Source organism: Coturnix japonica, chromosome 3, assembly GCF_054131305.1.
Source record: "Coturnix japonica strain WE chromosome 3, WE-NBRP24, whole genome shotgun sequence".
Classification (NCBI taxonomy): Eukaryota; Metazoa; Chordata; class Aves; order Galliformes; family Phasianidae; genus Coturnix; species Coturnix japonica.
In genome coordinates this window covers 81,293,650-81,315,827 of record NC_140665.1, presented here as the reverse complement: position 1 = coordinate 81,315,827, position 22,178 = coordinate 81,293,650, and the positions used below count along the sequence as shown (strand labels likewise).

Sequence of the window (22,178 nt, the reverse complement as noted above, 5' to 3'; positions counted from 1 at the left end):
AATAATTATGCAAATCATTCCCATTGGTAGTTTGTTTTACATTTAAGACATATTCTATATGACCTCTAAAATTCAAATCTTGGATTTTATAGTTTTTTCTCTTTGCTAAGAAATAAAATAGTTTTTCTATTTTAGCATGATACTCACTGAAGAGTTCCATTTAAAATTCTCCATTTAACTTCACATGCTGGTTAACTGGATTTTCTTTTCCAGTATGCAATTTACAGTTTTGTTTCCATCTCTTATTTTACACTAGCCAGGGGTTATGCAGCTTGTGGATAGTGTTTTTCTTTAATTTGCATCACTTTGCATCAGCTTTTACCAACAGATCTACATCTAAGCCCATACAGATCTTGACTCCTTTCACTTTTTTTCACATTAGACCTTAAAATCATTTCTAATTTAATGGTAATGTCTTATTCCTTCTCATTCCTCAGCCCAAGCATCATTATATATTCCATGCTTATTTCATTAATAAATTAAAAAAAAAAAAAAAAAGCAGCTAGCTCTAAAGCCCAAAGAAATTCATGTACTTTGCAAGTATAGTGTTATTTATAATTAATTATTTTTCTTTAATGTGATGAAGATTTTTTGGAAATGAATACACAGTTTAAGATCTACTTTGTGTGGAAAGAGTACAGAAAAGTGTCTTAAGAAGAAAACAAATTACTGAATCAAAATTTATGCATATATATATATATATATGTATATAAAGAGATGAATACAGAAATACATGGGAAAATAGATGGTTTTGACATATAGACAAATTAACTAACAAATTTAAAAGTTCTTCCAGGTACTTATATTATACCATGTTGGCATGCTATGTAAAACTACAGTTTTTTGTGTAAGGAATACTGTATCATTTTGCCAGCTAAAAAAAGTTTGATTTCATAAAAAGAATGAATGAATTAAAAAGTATTTATTCATTGCAGTGACATTCTGAATGCTACAGAATCATGGAATCATGGAATAAGTAAGCTTGAAAGGGATCTCAGGTGGTCTTTTATCCAAACCCTTCATTCACAAAAGAATCAGGAAAGTACTCAGACCACATTGTTCAGGGATTTATCCAGTCAGATCCTGAAAATTTCCAAGAGCATTTACTGCACATTGACTCAGGGAGCCATCACCCATATTTAATCATGGTCCTAATGCAAAACTTTACCCAGATGTCAGAATCTCAGTTAACAATTTAAGAAATGGTATGCACAGCTGTGGAAGGTCTATCTCGTCTACTTGTCATCTTTCCCACAGGCACTGGGGGGCTGCCTAGGTGACTGTGAAGCTGCCTCTTTTCCAAGATGAACAAGCCCAGCTCCCTCAGCCTCTTCTCAGAGGGGAAGCACTCCAGCCACTGACTGTTGAATGAAACAAGTCTATTGGACCATTGCAAATTTATCATAATCTCCTCCACAGGTCTCAACCTGAATTGTATATCTGAACCTGAGCTAGGACTCAGGACAGGAGAATAGCTGTACTTCTTACTCAGCTGGCTGTGATGCCATAGACATAGCCCAGGTTAGTTTCATGGCTTTCTGGGCACATCACTGGCTCACATATAGCCTGCTCTTCTTTGAGAGTTCCAGCTCCTTCTCAGGGCAGTTCCTAATCATTTAATTACAAATCAACTTTTCCATGTCTTCACTTTTTTACATTTGGTTTTGTTAGGGTTTGTTTGTTTGTTGTTTGGCTTTTTGGGGGGGACTTTTTTGTCTTTTTGTTTTGTTTTGTTTTTTTATTTTTAGAGTGACAACTAAAATTCTTATGAGGAGTGATTTTATTTGGGGAGTGGAAGGCCTCTAGAAATACTTTGCAGTGTCATATTTTCTTGCTTAAGTTATATATTCTACAGAAACAGCACTTTTGAATATTTCTGATCATTATGTAAAATCTTTCTCACCTTCATATGATGTATACATTTATTACCTAGAAAAACTAGAAACACTACTTTTCAATAACTTTTAGTCAGTTCAGCACCGGAAATTGAAGGCTACATCCTTAATGTGGACTTTAGCATTTGATTTTAATTTCTCTTTGTGTTAACTTCTGATCTGAGTTCTGCCAAACAGGCTTTGGCAAGCTGTGAGGAACCTGGGGCTGTATTACACAATTTGGTTGTTTGATATGCTTAATGTTTGCATGTTGTTAGCAACTCTGTGTACCAATATAGCTTTTACCCTATGCATTGAGTTTAAGTGGGACAAAAACATCTTTGGAAGACACTAGTCAGAACTGCTTTAATTCATACAGGCTGCATACTAAAATAAAACATAGGATTGAAGGTAATCTTAAGTCACTGTGGAGATGCAAAGCTTTCTTCAAACCTGTGTCAGGTTTGCCCCTTAGCTAGGGACATGTTCCCAATACAAATCACATAATTGGAGTCCAGTCTTACCATGCAGGGTTGCTAAGGATGGGAATAGGCACTAGGCTAGCTGCTGAGTAACTTTACAGCTACTGCCAGGTAGAAAGAAGTGGTAGTGCTGAGCAGCAGTGTGTGTGCGTGTGTCTGTTTGCAAGAGGCATGAGAATGAGAACTCATCAGGGTACCGACTTTGCTGCAAGCTTCTGCCCTCCCTTCATCTCAGCAAGTTCATTCCTCTGGAAATATAGCACTCTGATAACGCCTAGCTTTGGTCTTCTTGCAACAGGACTTCACTCTCAAATATCTTTGGATTCAAAAACTTGGTACCAAAAAATTTTTCCTTGAAATTCACAAAATATAGCATCAAGCACAAAGACAGTGATAGCAAAGCGTTTCTTAAAAATTGAATGATTTGAGGAGTTAAGAATGTTCCATGCTGCAAGCAAACACGTTCTTTTCCTGTTAAAATTTCCTTTCATGAGAAAGCATCAGCTGGGTTAAATCACACTATCAGCCCTGAAATAAGAAGCAATGCTGTCTTTTATGTTAGTTGACAATATGGATCAATTTAATCATTAGGAATTTCCAATTAATTATTTGCTACATTTGGATGCACATTTCATAGGGGTTTTTGTGTATTTCTGGAAGTCCATATATATTTTTTAATCCTAAAAGCAACATTCTTGTCCTAGCTATTTTTTACTAAGGAGTTTCAGGCACATCATCAACAGTCTATTATGCATATGTCCAGGGAAATATTCATTAGCATGGTCAGAATGAGTTAGAAACATTTTATTACATTTCATAAAACATTGTTTTTACACTATTTTTTGAAGGAAAAAATAAAAATAAGATAATGTAGGAATTCTTAAAGGCATTTTGAAATTCTGGGCATATTTTCCTTTGAAATCTGAGCTTTCTGTTCTCACTTTACTGTGTATCAAATTCTGCATTCTAGAAAGATCTGAGAAATGAAATGAGGTTTCTTTCCTAGTCACTACCTAAGCTACTGGTACAGTCTTCGGACTTAGATAAGAAACTTGACATTTGATGCCTTAGCCCAGCTAGAAAATTAAGTTAAGGCAGAACTTAAGGATTATCAGATGCCTCAGCTGAAATGAATGCTACACATGCTAACTATGTATATATGCAAAATGTGCTCTTGGAACCTTTGAAAAAAAAATAAAAAGTGAGAGTCATATTTGTAAGCAATACGTCTCTCTCATTGTTCACTTCTACATCCTTTAAGCCAATCACACAATTTGGGAGATATTGTCTTTTTCAGTAGTTGAAATTGACTGCACAACAAGTAATATTTTACAGCATGAAAGAAAAGGGTGTAATAAGAAGCAGTGCTCTCTGGGAACGCCTTGAGTTCCTATGACAACTGAGGGCAGTCTGGAAATTGTAGAAGAATTCCAATCCTATATGTGCACTACTTAAAATGATCAAAGAGGATATTTTCTTTTTATTCTTGTATTTTCATTCAGAATTAGTTGCTTGCTTAGTATCAAGTTGAATATTAATAACATACAGTACCATAACAAAGGCTGTGGTAAAAGCTTGTGATGGCTTTGTGAATAATGTAAAGCCTACATTCCACAAAAGTAATTAATAAAACTTCCATAGGGAAAAAAGTTCTGCATGTTTATTCATTTTAGCTTCATTTACTTTTAACAGCCATACATTATAAATAGTTCACTATACAGAGCATAGGCTAGGCTGATAAATTTCATGGGTTTGTCATGGTGAAAATATTAAATTTCATGCTTTGTCATAGATTAATTGGAAAAATAACTTAAACTATGCAGACAATTTATATAATTTAAAGTGATTTCAGAGGTGTGCTTATAAAAATAAAGAGAATAAAGTAATAATTTATGTAGAAGAAGAACAGCAATATCACGTTGAAACTTCATAGTACTTCTCTATAGTAAAAGGGAAATGCATATTATCTTATGAACATATCATAAAATGTCTTGGATTGGAAGGGACATAGAAGAGCATCTATAACAAACTCCTGCCATGATCAGGGTTGCTATCCACTGCATCAGGATGCCCAGGGCCTCATCCAACTTGGGCATGAATGCCTCCATAGACGAGGCATCCGCAGCTGCTCTGAACAGTCTGTGCCACCACCTCACCACCACCAAATAGTTTCCTTATAACCTAATGTAATCTCCCCTCTCTTGATTTAAAAATGTTCCTCCATATACTATCACTATCTGTCCACGTAAAAGTAATAATCTTTTATTAGTCTTCTTCAAGTACTGGAAGGCAACAATAAGATCTCTCTAGAGCCTTCTCTTCTCCAAGCTAAATAAGCTCAACTTTCTCAACCTTCCTCTGTATGGAAGGTGCTCCAGCCCTTTGACCATCTTCACAGCCCTCCTCTGGGCCTGTTCCAACAGTTCTATGTCCTTCTTGTTCTGGGGGCCTCCAGACCTGGAGGCAGTACACCAGGTTTGGGCTCACAAGCAGAGATCAGAGGAGACAATCACCTCCCTCTCCTTGCTGGCCACTCTTCTTTTGTGGAAGCTCAGGGTACAATTGGCCTTCCAGGCAGCAAGTGCACACTGCTGGCTCATGTCCAGCTTTTTGTCCACCAGAACACTAGAGAACATTGAGAGAAGGGTTACTTTCATTGATCTCTTCTCCCAGTCTGTTCTTGTGCTTAGGACTGTCCTAACACAGATGTGGCGCTTTGTTCTTCGCCTTTTAGAACCTCATTAGGTTCTCATGGGCCCACTTTCTCAAGCTTATGCTGTTCCCCTTGGATGGTGCTCCTTCCTTCTTCCTTATAAACTGCAGCACTCAGCTTGGCACTTGAAAACTTGCTGAGAGTGAGCTTTATCCCGCTGTCTAGGTAACCAATATAGATGTCAAAGAGCACTGATCTCAAGATGGGCCCCTGCGGGACACCACACCTCACCACCCTGCACCTTGACATAAAGCCATTGACCATTACCCTCTGTCTGGAACCATCCAGCCAATTCTTTATTCATGGAATAGTCCACCCTTTGATTTCATCTCTTGCCAAGATAAAAAATGTTTTGTGGGACCATGTCAAAAGCCTTACAGAAGGCCAGGTAGATGACATTAGTAAGTCTTTTTTTATTGACTAGTGTAGTCATTCCATTGTAGAAGGCCACCAGATTGGTCAAGCACGATCTACCCTTGATGAAGCCATGCTGTCAATCTTGGATCATATCCTGTCTTGCATGTGCCATAACATTCCTTCCTGTCTCTGTTATACTATAAAGAAAGGCTAATAAATCTTCACAACTCCCCTAAGTACCTAAATGATTATCATTTAAGCTAGTCATCCTAGGTTTCTTGTATAATTAGTAAACTGAAGCATGAGTTGCCTGAATGTGATTAATGTTTGTTGACTCAAATTTTAAGACGTGAGGTGCCTTCTGAATTTTCTGGAAGAACTTATCCCACAGACCCCCAGAAAATGTGAGATTAACCTCACAGGGATATCTATATATGTTCAAAACTACTAATAATTCACAAGATGAACTATTCTAGAAGAAACGTAGAAGAATACCATATTTTCTGTAACAAAGAACTGTTGAAAAGATGTCGATGTGACAAAAATTATCCCATATGACAAGAAAGAAGTATAACTCAGTATATCTTAAGTTATTAGGAAGTATTTCACACAAAATTCTCTCAAGACCACTTTTTCTTATGGGGATTCATTTGTATATTGTAATAGCTTTTCCTTTTTTTAGTCACTTTAAACTAATACAAGGTCCAGAATCTATTTTATCTCTATGTCTTTATTCTTCATCTTCGTAACATTCAATATTTTGATCTCTTTCAGCATTACCATTCTCAGCACACTGTCATGCCCAGACTCATCAGCTGAAGCAATAATCATATCATCAGCAATTATGTCTTCCCTGGAAGTGTCACCAAGTGCCTCATAAGTCTCCCTACAATATTTCATGGACACATTTAATCTCCAATGTTAATCTAGAAAACTGAAATTGTCCTCCTGGAGCATTAGAGGTACCTAAAAAGAGACATACCTATTTAATTTCACCTTCTAGGCTCCATTTTTCTTATCTGAAACTATAAAAAGTTGCTTGGCTGCTAATTGCTGTTGAAAATGTTCTGATGTAAGTACTCTGCAATGATGACAGACATAGCACTATTTAATCTTCCATTAAGAAACATACACTGTGAGTCATTCCTGTTCTTCACTTTTTTTTTCTGCTCCATTCAAACAGTTGATGCATTCGCTAACGATATCATCTTAGTTCTTTACATAAGAAGGATAAGGACAATATCTTGCTGCCTTTAGTTGCTCAAACCAAACTTTAATGCGTAACTAGTTGCCTTAGCCTTTCTGTTGATCATAGTGAGACTACTTAAGTGGCTTACCAATTGGATTTATAGGTATTCTTAGTGCAGCAGAAGTTATCTTACTGCAGCCACAGACCCGATTCAACATTAATTTCAGTGTAAAGATGATGAGACTCTCCAGTTCCTTTGAATATATCACAATAAACTATGACCTTATCCTCTGTGGGTATTAATTTATCATTAAAAATCTCTTACCTGTATGCTTAATGTGTTATATATGGTCGAATGAATACGTACAAATAAATAAATAAATAAATAAAAATAAATAAATAAAAATCTGCAGTTTGCCTTTTTTCGCTGTCACTACTTGTTTTGATTAATTGGGCTGCATCCTCTGCTAATATAAGTGGGTGAAATGAGAGGATGTTCATGTAAAACTATTATTAGTTGAAATAATAAATCAGTTTCTTGGTAAGCTTTCTCAGAATATTATAAAAGATTTTCTGGATATTTTTGATGGTTTATATATTTTGAACTTTTTTAGGCTTCATGATCATCTTCAGTTTACAATTAACAATTTGGATGTCTGTAAGGTAGAAGTCTTTACAGCAGCCACCAATAATCAAGAAAGCTTCCTGAATTATGGCAAGGTAATGGATATCATCCTGGAGGCCCAAGGATCTTCAGGGAGGGTGTGACACAAAGTGTGTACTGGGCAGGACCTCACTTAAAACAGAACTGCCTCAATTCAGTTGCCCCAAACTCAAAACAAAAAGCAAAACAAACCACATTCACCTCAGTGTTTACACTTCGCACAGAGAATATGAATGTTTTGGAAGTAAAATAACTGTGAAAGAATGAGATGACTGACATATCTGCACTTGCTATTTAGACTCCCTCCCCAGGACTTCTGAGCATAAATGTAGTCTATGTTGCCAAGACTAAGCAGACAATCATTTCTGACAGATGACAGGGACAGAATTTGTATTATAGGCATAGGAAAACACCATCAATTTTTGCATAGAAAAAAAAAATAATAAATCTACTACCGATTTTTTTCTCATTTATAATGAAAAGCAATCTAAGCTTGTATGCAGCCCTGATACATATAAGATATTACAACTATATTTGAATACATTATTAAAAACCCAAGTATTTCTCCTAGCTGAAAAAATATTAGATATAATATATGGCATTTGTAAAAATGCAGGAGTGGGATTCATCTCATTTAAATTCAAATGTTAACAGTACTTGAATGAACTTCCATTATAATCAGTGAAGAGGAACAAGCTCTTAATGGATCCTAAGGTGGTTAAGTCAGAAGACCTATATTAGGTCAGAATAATTGTACCTTAGCAGTGCTGTTAACAGCACCAAAGATGTAAAATTAGGTAGGTGAATCCCACCTTAGTTTTATAGAAAAATATCTCAGAATTGTACTTAGAGAAAATAATAGAGCTGCATATCTGTATCAGCTTTCTTTTCCCCTATGTTTTCTTTGGAATCATCTTTTACTCCATCCTGCCTTTGGTAACTGATACAGGTTTACAGTTTGCACATCTGTGCACTTCATTTGCTTCATAATTCATGTGCATTCACTGATTTGGCAGGAAGGGATGCAATTGAAGATTTAAGTTTTTGTATAGTTTTGGATGTTGATATTCTAGCCACTCTCTGTCTGCCCTGACTCCCCCGATTCCCTTTGGCATCAGATGTCCAGTCATAACTTTGATTCAACACAGTGAATTCAGACTGCAATGACTGCCTCCAAATTCCTGTCTAACAGTCTGCCTGCAGGCAAGATGGAACAGATGGTCTTTGCATGGCAGGATCTTGCTAGAATCAATCTCAGCTCTTTGCCAGAGCAGCTAACAAAATCAATTGATATCTGTTGCTGAACTTTTAGGAGGGGATAGAGAACATATAGATTCTTACAGTTTCTAAAAGAGGTCCATGAATTCTCTCATGCTTATTCAGAAAAGATCTGCTGAGAATTATGCTCTTCTTAGATATGTGTATTTTTAGTATAGTTCCAAACTTTCCTTTGCCAGAAAAATATTAATTCTGTTACATTCCAAAGAGGTACGTAGATCTGTCTGTGCTCTGAACTGACAATCAATCCCATGGAACTGACATAATATAGTTGGCCAGTGCCTCTGCCCGGTTACTTATACTAGTAGCAATATGATGTTTGTTGTGTCAGTGGAAGACAACTAATACACTATTAAGGAAAAAAAAAAAAAGAAATTGTAAAGCAGCACATTACATATGGTATATGTAACCATACATACATTTAAATGCATAGGGTCCTTGTACAACAAAAGTAGATATTGTAGGCAATGAAAAACAAAAAAAAAAAACAAAAAAAAACCTTTTTCAAGTAGTCTCCTATAACCCTCCATATTGTCTCAAAGATCATATAAAGTTGTCCTTTCCATAACTCTTTTTAGTTTATTATGCTAAATTCTACCTTCAGTTCTGGAAAACTTTAGTAAACAGCTCAGTATCACAGCCATTCTCTTGTGCCCCACAGACAGACGGGAAATAGAATCCAAAGTTTCAAAGTGAGAAAACTCGTAGGTTGAGACAAAAGCAGTTCACTAGAGAGATACAGCAGAAGCTCTGTTTACAAGCAAAGCAAAGAATTCATTTGCTGCTTCCCACGGGCACTAAGAGATTCAGCCACTTGCAGGAAAGCAGGACTCATCATGCGTAATTATTTATTGGGAAGACAAGCAATATCATTCTAGACGTCCCTCACTTCCTCCTTACTTTCCCCAAGTTTTGTTGCTGAATATGACATCATATGGTATGGAACATGGGACATACCTTTGGTCATTTGGTGTCATCTGTCCTGACACTTCCCTTCTCAGACTCTTATGCACCCCCAGCCCCACACTGGCAGGGTGGTGTGAACTGCAGAAAAGCCCCTGGCTTCAAGATCTGCTCAGCAATAGCTAAATCACTTGTAAATGATTTCACTGCTGTTTTCATCACAGATCTAAAACATATGAACCTCTACAAACAAAAAGTGACTGCATCTCAGCTAATACTAGGGCACTTAAATCTCAAATAATTTTCCAGTAGCAGATCAAACACAATTTTGTGAAGCTGCAGATAACCTACTTGTCAGAGAATAAGTCATTTTCAACTCAGCTTCATGACTGCTATTGCTGAAATCCTGTGATTGCATGATTTTGTGGGCAAGGAGCCAGAGTCCTGAGAAGCAATAATAGAGAAGCATACTGATTATTTATGTATTTATTTATTTAATGAATTTCTATTAAATATTTTGACAAAAGCTAGACAGCTTATACAAATAATTGACCTAGGTTTTGAACTGACTCAACATCTGAGATTTGTAGTCCAATGTTAAAATACAGTCAAAATCTCTCTGGGAGGTTTCTCTGATTGTCCAAAATGGAGTTCATTCAGAATGGATCAATAATAACAATCCATATGGTACTGCATTAATAGAAATCTAGTTATAAGTGGTTCTTGCATGGTGTTAGTGTCAACAGAAAACAGATAAAGATGCTAACTTCTGAATTCTCACTAACTTCACTAAGTTCTGTAAAGATTCACACATGAAACTTTAGGATTCCAGCACTAAACTCCTGGTATATGTATCTGCAGATGTAGGATTGTCATTGAACTTATATTGCAACTTTTTAGTTAGCATGTTTTATTCCTGTTTTTTTTTTGTTTGTTTGTTTGTTTGTTTTTTGTTTTGGTTTGGTTTTTTTTTTGTTGTTTTTTTTTTTGTTGTTGTTGTTTTATGATGATGATGATGAATTTTTGGGCTTTAATAGCTTGAGATGCTAAATCATGTGAAAAAGTTCTCTTCTAGATGAGACACTGACAGAAGCTGAACACTAGTGAGTGTGCCTCAGGAGATCACAGATTCACAGAATGACCCGGGTTGGAAGGGACCTCAAGGATCATGTAGTTCCACCCCCCCTGCCTGGCAGGGCCACCAAACATACACATTTACTAGATCAGGTTGCCCAGGGCCCTGTCCAACCTGGTCTTGAACACCTCCAAGGACGGGGCATCCACAACCTCCCTGGGCAGCCTGTTCCAGGGCCTAACCACTCTCCTAGTGAAGAACTTCCCCCTAAAATCCAACCTAAATCTTCCCTCTTTTAACTTAAATCCATTTCCCCGTGTACTGAAGCATTAAGCATGAAATGCTTAAGAACTCTTCAGAGTTCAAAGGAAAGTGTAAACTTTTTAATGGGATCATATCATGAAGCTGATAGAGTGAGATGTATGAGAGGTCAGAAAATAGTCATTTCATCTTCATGAATTAGGAAAACATTTAGCCTAATAATCATAAATAACACAATACAAAAGTAACTGTATTTCGTCCTGTATTATTCTAAAAACTACCTAGAGTAGGCAATAGGGATTCAACTTTCTTTGAAGAAGTAATTCTTACATAAATAATAGCTGATATAATGTCTGTGCTTGTAATTTATTTATGAGCCATGAGACAATTGATGTTTTCACGCTGTCAGTCATATACATGCCTCTTTCATACATAATATCTGCAGGCTTTCACAGTTTATTTTATTTTAAACTAGTTTTCTCCAGCATACCACACAGGACTATGAATTATTATTTGGTTCAAATTACACAGAAGCTTAGGAAGATTTTAGATGTGGTCATTAATAATAGCTGATTTACACCCAGTAAGTTCTCTATGTTTTTCATGTTAATCACAGAATCACAGAATGACCCGGGTTGGAAGGGACCTCAAGGATCATGTAGTTCCAACCCCCCTGCCTAGCAGGGCCACCAAACATACACCTTTACTAGATCAGGTTGCCCAGGGCCCCGTCCAACCTGGCCTTGAACACCTCCAAGGACGGGGCATCCACAACCTCACTGGGCAGCCTGTTCCAGGACCTAACCACTCTTCTAGTAAAGAACTTTCCCCTAACATCCAACCTAAATCTTCCCTCCTTCAACTTAAAACCATTTCCCCTAGTCCTGCTATTATCAGCCCTTTCGAAGAGTTTACTCCCCTCCTGGGAGTAAGTTCCCTTCAGGTACTGAAAGGCTGCAATGAGGTCACCCCGCAACCTTCTCTTCTCCAGGCTGAACAAACCCAACTCCCTCAGCCTGTCCTCATAGGGGAGGTGCTCCAGCCCCCTGATCATCTTTGTGGCCCTCCTCTGGACCCTTTCCAAAATCTCCATATCTTTTTTGTACTGAGGGCTCCACACCTGGACACAGTACTCCAGATGGGGCCTCACAAGAGCAGAGTAGAGAGGGACGATCACCTCCCTATCCCTGCTGACCACCCCTCTCCTGATGGAGCCCAGGATCCCATTTGCTTTCCGGAAGAACTGAAGTTAAGAACTGAACTCTTGTAGATGTAACTAATTAAAGCATTACAAGATACCTGATAGGGAAATGGAGATGATCCAAAGGTGATTACAAGGTAGAACAGGAAGGTCCTGGACTTAGGTGAGGGACAGTCTGCTCAAATATAATAGCAGTAGGTTCAGAAAGAGAGAAAAGAGTTTGCTCACCTCAAGAAGACCCATACAGTCCTTACATAAGCAAAGATTCCCAGACAAGATATTCTCACCTCCACTGCCAACTCTTAAACGAGATCTGGGAAGGCTCTACCCCTTCTGATCATTCAGGTGCATTGCATGTACCTGAGCTCCCCTGGGTTCCCACCAGGTACTTGGTCACTGGCTCAAGCTGTGATTTAGCATTTCTGCTGCAAGTAGAAACAGTCTTTCTTTAAGGCTGTGTCAGAGTGTAAGTTTAGAAAGAAAAGTGAAAAATAAATAAATAAATAAAAAATAAGAAAGCCAGAGAAAGATTATGATGGTTAAAGGATAACCACAATTAGACTGGTACTAGCGTAGAATATGGCTTCAGGAGAATTCAAGCAAAGAAAGAATGAAAAGTTCAAGTTAGTGGGAAAAGTTGTCATGGCATCTGCTGAAAAAAATCTTTTGAACAAAAATTGTGCATCATATCAGCTTTATCCCACTGAAAGGATGCTGGCATTGAATACTCCAATAGGATATATGGTGAAAATAACAGACATTACTTAATTAGCTGAACAGCCACTAGTTTATCTTATTTACAGGGAAGATGGAAAATTATAATAAATAAATTACATTTAAAAATAATACTTGTAAGTATGAGAACTTACAAAGACAAAATGTCTTTCAAGTCATGGTGTAATCTGATTGGGGCATTTTTGCTAGATTTGTTTGACTGTTATTATATACTTAGCAGAATTGAGTTATATGTCATTGTTGTTCAAATAATGTTTAATGCACTGTTCTGCTTTAGCTTCAGCATCTAGGTTTGCTTCAAGTTCTTTAATTTGAATCAGTTTTCTGTTTCTGAAATCAGTACTCTCAAGGAAATTTTTGTATAATTATTCGTAAGCTCTTTGTAAATATTTGTCAAGTATTTGGTAAAATACTAAAAACCGTAAAAATTAACATGATCTCAAAAACACGAGTGGGAAAATATACACTTTTTTAAAAAAGTATTTTATTTTATGTATTTTAAACATTTATTCTTTTGTTTCATGAACAAAATGTGAAGCACAGAGTAGTTCATTTCCCTGTCTTATATTCATAAACTCCTTCTGCTCATCTGCTTAAGTCAGCCAGAGAGACAAGTTTTCAGGCTAGTCAGGAAGAACTCTTTCTTCTTAAAACTGTAAATATAGTTTCTTTCTCATGTGCTCCTGTATTTTTTTTCTTTACATGTGATTTGGTTTTTAGAACTATCCTTCCTCTTTAAGCAATAGCTGAGGAAAATAAATCAGGTTTGGATTTCTACTTGCGAAAACTGAAGGGAAATGCCAGCCTGCCTAATCTGTACTCAGTATTAAAAGCCTGGACAATATGCAAGTCCTGTTAATTGCTCCCAGCTCAGTGAATGAAGCAGCACTTAGCTGCAGTAGCAAAACTTGAAAGAAAAAACAACAACAAAAAAAAAACCACAATTAAAAAAAACACAATATCCAATTAATAGAGATAACTGTACTGTGGAACAAAAACATGAGGAGTACAAATAAAAGAAAATGAAACTGCAGGGTGTTCGGAGGTTTATGAAAGTAAAATGAGGAAATTTCACATAAAAACATAATATTTGGGAAAATGAAACATAACCAAATGAAAAACATGTTTACCTTGAAGAAGGAAGGAAAGAAGATGGAAAAAAAAATTCTATCATATACAGAAATTTTCTGGTTGACTGATTGTCGGCATAAACAGAATAAGGAAAAAAGTCTAATTAAATCCACCTGCTGTTGGAATGAAAGGGAAGCAGTTCCATTTAATTCCTTTCAACTGTGGAAATTACAAAAATGATGATACTTAATGCTGAAGCAGGCATCTTATAAATAAAGAAGTAAACAAATACACAATAAATAAATGGAAACAAATAAGGGGATTTACATGTAAAAGGGCTTTCAGTTTTTCAATCTGCTTGGTCAAAAACACTTAGAAAAAAATAAACCATTTTGTATCAGCTTAAAATAAAAAAATCTGCTCTCTGTGGGAAAATTCTGTCACCTCTGCATGTAAATAGGGCTAGTTTTTATGTGCAAATGGAGCTTCATAGCAACTAACTCTGCCTGGAGTCTTCATATAAATAGTCTTATTGAAAATATGCATCCTTCACTCAGTTTGAATATACTAGAAGACATGCTAGCATTACCACGATGTATTTTCTGGCAACATGTTAGCTTATGTATATTAGCTTACGTTAGTATAAGTTAGCAGAAGCTGTAGTGTGGTAGGTTAAATCACATCTGCAGACCACCAGTGAGTTAAAATAATTGCCCGTATTAGCTATTTGCAAGACAAATGTTGCTGTGCTACCTGGATGTTGCCAAATTTAAGTACAGCATATAGAATAACCAATAGCTACGGGAAGGAGAGCCAAACAGTGTGATGCTGAGCTGTAATTATCACCATTAAAATGAAAGTACTAAAGATGGACCACTTTGGAGTCAGTCATAACATGTCCACTAAGACCTTTTTATTTATAACTTGATCTTGTATCATCTCCACAAGAAAAAAGAGAACAATGGAGAAACGTAAAATCAAGTTTCAGAAAGCAGTTAGATTTGACTTCTTTGTTTATACAAATATTTTACAGACTGGTGAAACAATTTTTTCAAAGGCTTACCATAGAAGATGACAAGTAAGCCATGCAATACTCAGCTACTGTCAAGGGTGTGGATCAAGCTTGTTAGTGAGGACAGAGCTGACAAATTACAAAAGTCACTCCAAAAGTAATGCCTCCTATTTTTTTCCACAGCAATCGATACAAAAAAGAAAATAAAATTATCACACAGAGTAAATTCTCTGCTACAAAAAACTATTTTTCAACATAGTCACCACCATTAGCAATGCTTTGTAGTCAGCAATGAACAAGAGTCTGCATGCTGTGCTGATAAAAATCTGCACAGCCATCCAGAACATGGCTTGTCTTTCACACAGATGTCACCAGTATTTAAATGCACCACGCATCGCCTCACTGTGCTTGTATCCCCTCTTTGGTCTCCACATATGTTCAGCAAGCATTGGTGAATGTGAAAAAGTGCCGTATTTTCTCATGAAGGAATTCAGTGACAGACCTTTGCTTCATGTGCACTGCCGTGGCAGTTGCCATTTTGTCAGTGTCCCTCTGCTGCAAGCAACTGAGAGTTACTGGTGGTGCAAAAAAGAAAGGTGGAATGAGGGAACAGCAGACACGTGTAAGGACGAGGGCAAATATGTCACATAAAGGAAACAAGAATTTGTGACATACTATGGACATTTCTTAAATAGCATAATATTGAAGCATCCATTTAATGATATATCTTTAACAAGAAGTAGAACACTAAGTATTCTGTGTAGGAATACAGTGTAATTATTATATTTTATGTCTAAGTAATGAAGGATGAATATAAAAAAAAGTAATAAAATACTGTCCTTGTGAAGATGAAAGGTACAAAATTCCTATCTGTCAAAATACAAAATTTCAATTTAAAGTGTTAAAAATGCTTCTCCCATTTTTTTCTTGCTTAATAAATAATATTTAAAGCATTTGATTATTTTTTTTTCTTTGCCTTTTAATTGAGTTCCTAGCAGAGTACTTTTCATACATTTTGCATCTGCACAGATTTGGTACTCTTTTGGAGACATATATGTGGTAGCCAGAGCTGTAAAGTCAAATTGAAACATTGCTGATGTTTCTTCAAGGAGCTATTTCATGTCATTTAAAAATTTTAAAAAACAAACTGATAACTTAATTCTTCAGAGTGAATATGTCAAGGGATATAGTGAAAATGTTGACATCAAAGTGAATAACAAATAAACATCTGGTGAAAATCAGGTTGTTTCAAATGCAATATCTTTATAAAATATATTTTATAACTATAAAAGCTGAAGATAAAAGCAATGTAAGCACACAAACCTGCACATCCTTAGAATAAAGCTCAAAGAATCCCTATGTTGCAAGGATAACGTAGCATGTCCATTATTCAGTGATTTTTGTCATAAGAGGCTGAAATACCAACCAAAGTTTTTATAACTAACATACTCCTAATGTCTGGTGTAAGTCCTTGACCATCTTTGCTGTAATATTCCATTTAAATGCTCCTTTTAAAGTTCATGAACTCATTTATTTAAAACAGATATATAAATTTGCTCCTTCTCAAGGTGTTTTAAATAAATTAGGGCAAGGCAGTGCACAGGTATTTTCTTTACAGATCTGGATGTGTTGGATTTATGTTTTTTTTTATTTGTTTGTTTTGTTTTGTTTTGTTTTCCTAATGAATACAGAGATGCTTTTGTGGTCACTGTACTAATCACTGTCTTTACTAAAGACAGTGCAAAAAGGAACTGTTAATTTTGCAGTTAATGACAAGAAAACTATGACAAGAACCATGAAGTATTGCCTAATATAAGGAAACAAAAATGCTTACAAAACACCACATGTAATTCTCTGTTTTCTCACCTCAGGCTATTTATTTGATGAAGCAGAAGTCAGATTTCTGTCTTTCAGGGACTTTCAGAAGCATTATACTGAATTAAACCTCAAGGCTATTCCATCTAAAATCCAGAATTAAGACTTCAGAAGTGCTCAGTCAATTTTGTAAAGGGATTTTCTTGTAGGCATATGTGTAAGGCACATAGGAAACAGAGCTGATTGAGTTGATACAAAAACTGTTAGGCATTTATTGGCATTCCCTATGCTTTGGAGGTTTTGAACCAGGGTACAATACAACACTTCCACTGATATTTAGTAGAATATATACACTTTTATATACAAGAATATATACACTTTTTTCTTCCTTCCCACATTTAGTCTTTATGTCAAGGTGCTGACATCAGGTATTGCCAGCTCCAATCCACCCCACTGGAGGGCACAACTGGGCCCAGCAGCCTATATGATAGCACCTCAGTGGCAACCTATTTAAGAAAGAGCAAAATTTTAACCAGAGCACTTAGATGACAGTTACTGTGCCGTTACCAGTAACAACCTGCATCATTTTTAGCTTTCTGTTTTATTCCTCATGATAATCATAATGGAACATAAACATTATCCCAATGTAAGTCTACCTTACTAAGTAAAGTTGCAGTAATGCTTGCCTTTATGCAAATTTGTTGAAACGTAGCCCTCCTGGGGAGAAACAAACTAAGCAGCTCTTGCTACTACATGGATTAGTCTTTTAATTAAGAGGTCTTTAGAATCTAAGTATATATCCTTCCTCATTTAAACTCCAGGATAGGATCAAGAAACCTCTGATTCATCTAAGTATTGAAAGTTTGGACACCAACAAGTATATCCAGACAACCTGTGGTAGGCATCCTACTCTCACAGACAGGTAGGAAGATAGTACAAAGAACACTGAGTATAATTAGCTTGCTCAAGGAAGCCTGCATAGTTTCTTCATCCTTTTGACAGTCTCCTATGACATCCTTGTTTTGAAAGTTAGAAAAGTGTGGGGTAGGTGAGTGGATGGTGAGGTGGGTTGACAACTGACTGACTGGTTGAACTCAAAGGTTGTCATCAAAGCTACGGAGTCTGGTTGAAGACCTGTAACTAGTGATGGGAGCTGATAATGGATCCTCTCTTGTCTAACATTTTCATCAGCAACCTGGATGAAGGGATAGAGCCCAACATCAGCAAGTTTGCTGATGATACAAAGATAGGAGGAGTGGCTGACACACTAGAAGTCTGTGCTACCATCCAACAAGACCTGGACAGCCGGGAGAGTTGGGCAGGAAAGAACCTGATGAGGTTTAACAAGAGCAAGTGTGGAGTATTGTAACTGGTGAAGATTAATCACATATATCAAAACAGGCTAGGAGATTACCTGCTGGAGTGGAGCTCTGCAGAGAATAACCTGGGTGTTCTGGAGGGTAACAAGTTGGCCATCAGTGTGCCCTGGTGGCTAAGAAGGCCAATGGCATCCTGGGGTGCTTTAAAAAGAGAGTGGCCAGCAGGTCTAGGGAGGTGATTCTGCCCCTCTACTCTTCCCTTGTGAGGTCACATTTAGAATACTCTGTCCAGTTTTGGGGCCCATAGCACAAAAAAGACAGGGATGTCCCTAGAATGAGTCGCGCAGAGGGCCACAGAGATGATTAAGGGCTTGGAAGCATCACTCTTATGAAGAAAGGTTGAGTAACTTGGGTCTGTTCAGTCTGGGGAAAAAAAGACTTGAGAGGGAACCTGATTAATGGTTATAAATATCTAAAGGGAGTTGGGCGGCAAATGAAGGAGGCAAGGCTCTTTTTGCTGGTACACACTAATAGGCCTAACACTTGAACACAGGAAGGGTGTGGAGCACTGGAGCAGGCTGCCCAGGGAGGTTACAGAGTCTGTGTCTGAGGAGGTATTCAGGACCTGTCTAGATGCCTTCCTGTGTGAGGAGCCTGTTGAAGCAAGTGTTTTGGACTTGATAACCTCTTGAGGCCCCTTCCAACCCCCGCAGTTCTGTGATTCTGTGACTCTGTGATCCTCTTCTTGCACATACTTCTGGGGAATGTATGTATGGTATCTTGTAGTGAAGAGAGGGATGCAGGTAAGGAACAGTGCAGATTTTTATCTTCTTGGGTCATAGCAAAGCAAAGAATCTACTGACTCTGACAGGCTACTTAGAAGCATAATTAACATTTTTTACCCACACTTTAAAGCAGACCAATGTCAGTATTCCCAAAATCCATAACCACTCTAGGCACTGGCCCCTGATGCAACAAAAAATATTTAAGATGGATGGACATTAGTACAGCAGATGATTAAAAAAATAATAATAATTAAAAGAAAGAAAAAAGAAAAAGAAGAAAAAAGAAAAACCTATAGAGCTTCTGTAACTTTTTTTCTTTTCATTCTTTTATTATTATTATTATTTTTAATTTATACTCTTAATTTATTTTAATTAAACTCAGTCAAAGTGAATCAAGGCATGAAGAAGTCTTAGTGGTTATTAATTGAGACTGAGATTTTAAGTTAAATATCTGTTGGAGATTAAATATAAATTACATAGGCTATTTGTAGGACACCAGAATTACTGTGTGCTATATATCTCTTTATGCTGGCTCGGGATGGAAGAAATAATGCCAAAATATCACCAGCTGGTCTACTTTCAGAGAACTTCAGGTCAGGAAGTTGCTTTGCTCTGAAGGATGCCAAAGTCATTCCTACTGTAAATCATCTTCCTAGTGTCATATCAAGTGTGAATCTAATCTGTTCAAATATGAATTTGATACTATGCTATTTCTATATGCAAAGCAAGAGAGAAATATTTAAAGTAGTGATAATTTAATGTATTCATTTCTTTAGATTGCTTAAATATTCATACACCCAAAGCTCTGGGTGCACATACAAAATATTAATAGAAAATCCAGGAACATAATGAAGTCATGTGATATATGTCTCAGAGCTACTTTGTCAGAGGGAAACTGCTGCAATCTAAAAGCTGTATTGCTCTCCAGAGTTGTTTGATTTTTTCCTTCTTTTTCTTTGACCCAGATATTACTGGAAAATTTTTGGAATAGAACTTTGATTATTCAAATACTGTTTGTAACATAAAATGGAGAAATAAAAAGAGATAAAGAAGAGGGAGAGGGAGCAGGAGAGAGAGGAAGAAATAGAAGGACTGGGAGAGAGTACAGCAGAGAGGAAAAGGAGATAAGGGAGCAGAGAAAAGAAAGGGGATGGAAGAAAGAGAAACTGAAAATAGCAAAATAAATGGAAACAACAAAAGAAATGACAAAAAGGAAAAGGAGAAGAAAAAGAGATAAAGAGCAAAAAGAAAAAAAAAAAGAAAAAGCAAGAAAAAAAAGAGTAGAAAAACAAAGAGAAAAAGAAAGAAAAAAAAAAGAGGGAAAAAATTAAAGAACAAAATCAAAAACAAGAAAAGAAACAAGTGTATGTACTTGTTCAATATAATTACCAGGACAAAAAATGTGCATTCTAAAATAGCTTACTAGGATAGAGCTTTATGGTCCATTAGGCTTTTTCATAGCAAAACACATATCTATTTGAAAAGCCTTCAATCAGGAAATTTGAAAACTGTTTACCATCTCAAACCTCCTCAAAAAAAAATTTGTCTGACCTGATGAGACAAATCAGGACCACAGTGGTGATTTAATGGAGCAATCAGCAATGTGTCAAATCTGATTGATGTGTCCCTTCAGAAACCTGACAGGTGATTTGATCCCCACCAGCTCAGACAAATCTTCCCCAGAAGACGTTATTGCTAACACAAGCTGTGAAAAGATTTTTTGTCAACTGTTTTTTATTTTGCCCTTGAATTGAGGTGATTTTTCGTTGTTGCTGTTCAACCCCTTTACTTTGACTTGATTTGAATAGTATTGTCCTGACCTAAAGAAGTTATTTATGACGGAACGTAGCTCTTACTTTTCAAAATGTCAAATGCTTTATCAGCTGCTAAAAGTTATTTCTCTGCTAAAGCTAACTTAAGAGACTAATAAATGCAGTTTTCATGAAACACCAGTTCTAATGGCTATAAATGTACCATAAAAGAATGACATTCACACTATGAACCATACTTATCTTCTTTCTGTGCTTTTAAGAAAGCGAGTTAATATGGAGCAATTGTAAAGAAAGGTAGAGAACAGACAACAAGCATAATTTGATTGAGTGCTCATTTTATTTCAATACATACAAATTTTATACAATGTGATGATTTAATTTTATAAAGTATACATATTTGAAAGCTTTATTAAAGTATGATAAAAATTTCATCTTCAGTTTGTGTCACGGGAACTCTACATGAGTAGCCTTGATGCTTCCAGTTCTATTTAAAATGTCACTGTCCTCCTTGCTTTACAGTCCATTCACAGCCTTATACACAGAAGTTGGTTTTATCAATAAGATCTTACTGTAATTTGACGTATCAGGCATCAGATATATGGTGGTATTGTGTATATTATCGGATGTCTTCAATGATAAGGTCAGGGATATAGATGGCATTATAAATATTTTACACTATAAGGTTATATTCAGTTACATATAATTGAGTACGCAGTTTCTGTATTCTGTGTTACTAGTTATTAGTTATTCTGTGTGCATCACTAAATAAACAAACAAACAAACAGTCAGACAGACAAATAAATTAATAAAAATGAACAGTGTGTGAACAAACATCCTGCTCAACAAAGAGCAAAGAAGGTAGCCTGACTTCCTTCTGTCAGGGCAACTCAGTTTAGCTCTGCAGCTTGCTGTGATGGAGCTGAGGGAGATTTCTGGAGTGCAGAGATAAAGTGATCATTGCATCTGCATTCTTTCTTGCTCTGCTGCCTGCTCAATCCAATGCTGTGGGGCCTGGGAGAAGGAGAATGTTGCTGGCACACCAAGCGCTCCACTGAGGCTCACCCAGCAGTATAATTTAGTTTTCTGTTCTGGGGATTGTGTGACAAACACTGTACAGTATAAAGATGGAGCCATCTTTTGTTTCTTAGCCCTTCAAGGTGCTCTGCTTTTTCAGCTGCAAGCAACAATCAAGAGCATTAGTTACAGGTACATGAATTGGAGTGTGATGGATGATGGATGTGAGTGGTAGGTAAGTTGATAGATTGGCAGATTTACAACTGAAGGGAGAAAAAAGAATCACTTTAGTATACAAATTTTATTTTTATAAATTGCTTCTCCACATTAGATCTGCAAGTAATTTCCATTAAATAGTATGAGTTAGTAAGGCAAATTAGGAAGAGAAAGCAAAAACTTAGGTCTATATGTTGGTGTTTATTTTTCTTTATGAAGTATAAAAAAAGTCTGTTTAACCTCTGATCAGTTGAATAAGGTAATTATTTGCCATGCATTAGCAGTAATATGAAATTTCATATAAAGCATGCGTGATCTGAATCAAGAGCATGTAAGGTCATTTATTTTTAATGATGTCAGTTCATAATTAAAATCAACACAAGGGGTTTATTTTTGGAGGATGGAAGCTAATCTTTAAATGTGCTTGTTACAGATCTTGTGT

The 22,178-nt window shown here is 36.5% G+C and overlaps 1 long non-coding RNA gene across 1 annotated transcript in view; it reads right to left on the bottom strand.

Annotated features, from left to right (window-relative positions):
* The window catches only part of LOC116653247 (uncharacterized), a 49,221-nt gene extending 31,044 nt beyond the window's left edge, over positions 1-18,177 (bottom strand). Inside the window, exon 1 of the long non-coding RNA XR_014945003.1 lies at positions 18,045-18,177. This is a non-coding gene — a long non-coding RNA (uncharacterized LOC116653247). The remainder of the gene's footprint in view (positions 1-18,044) is intronic.
* Positions 18,178-22,178: the final 4,001 nt, after the last annotated feature.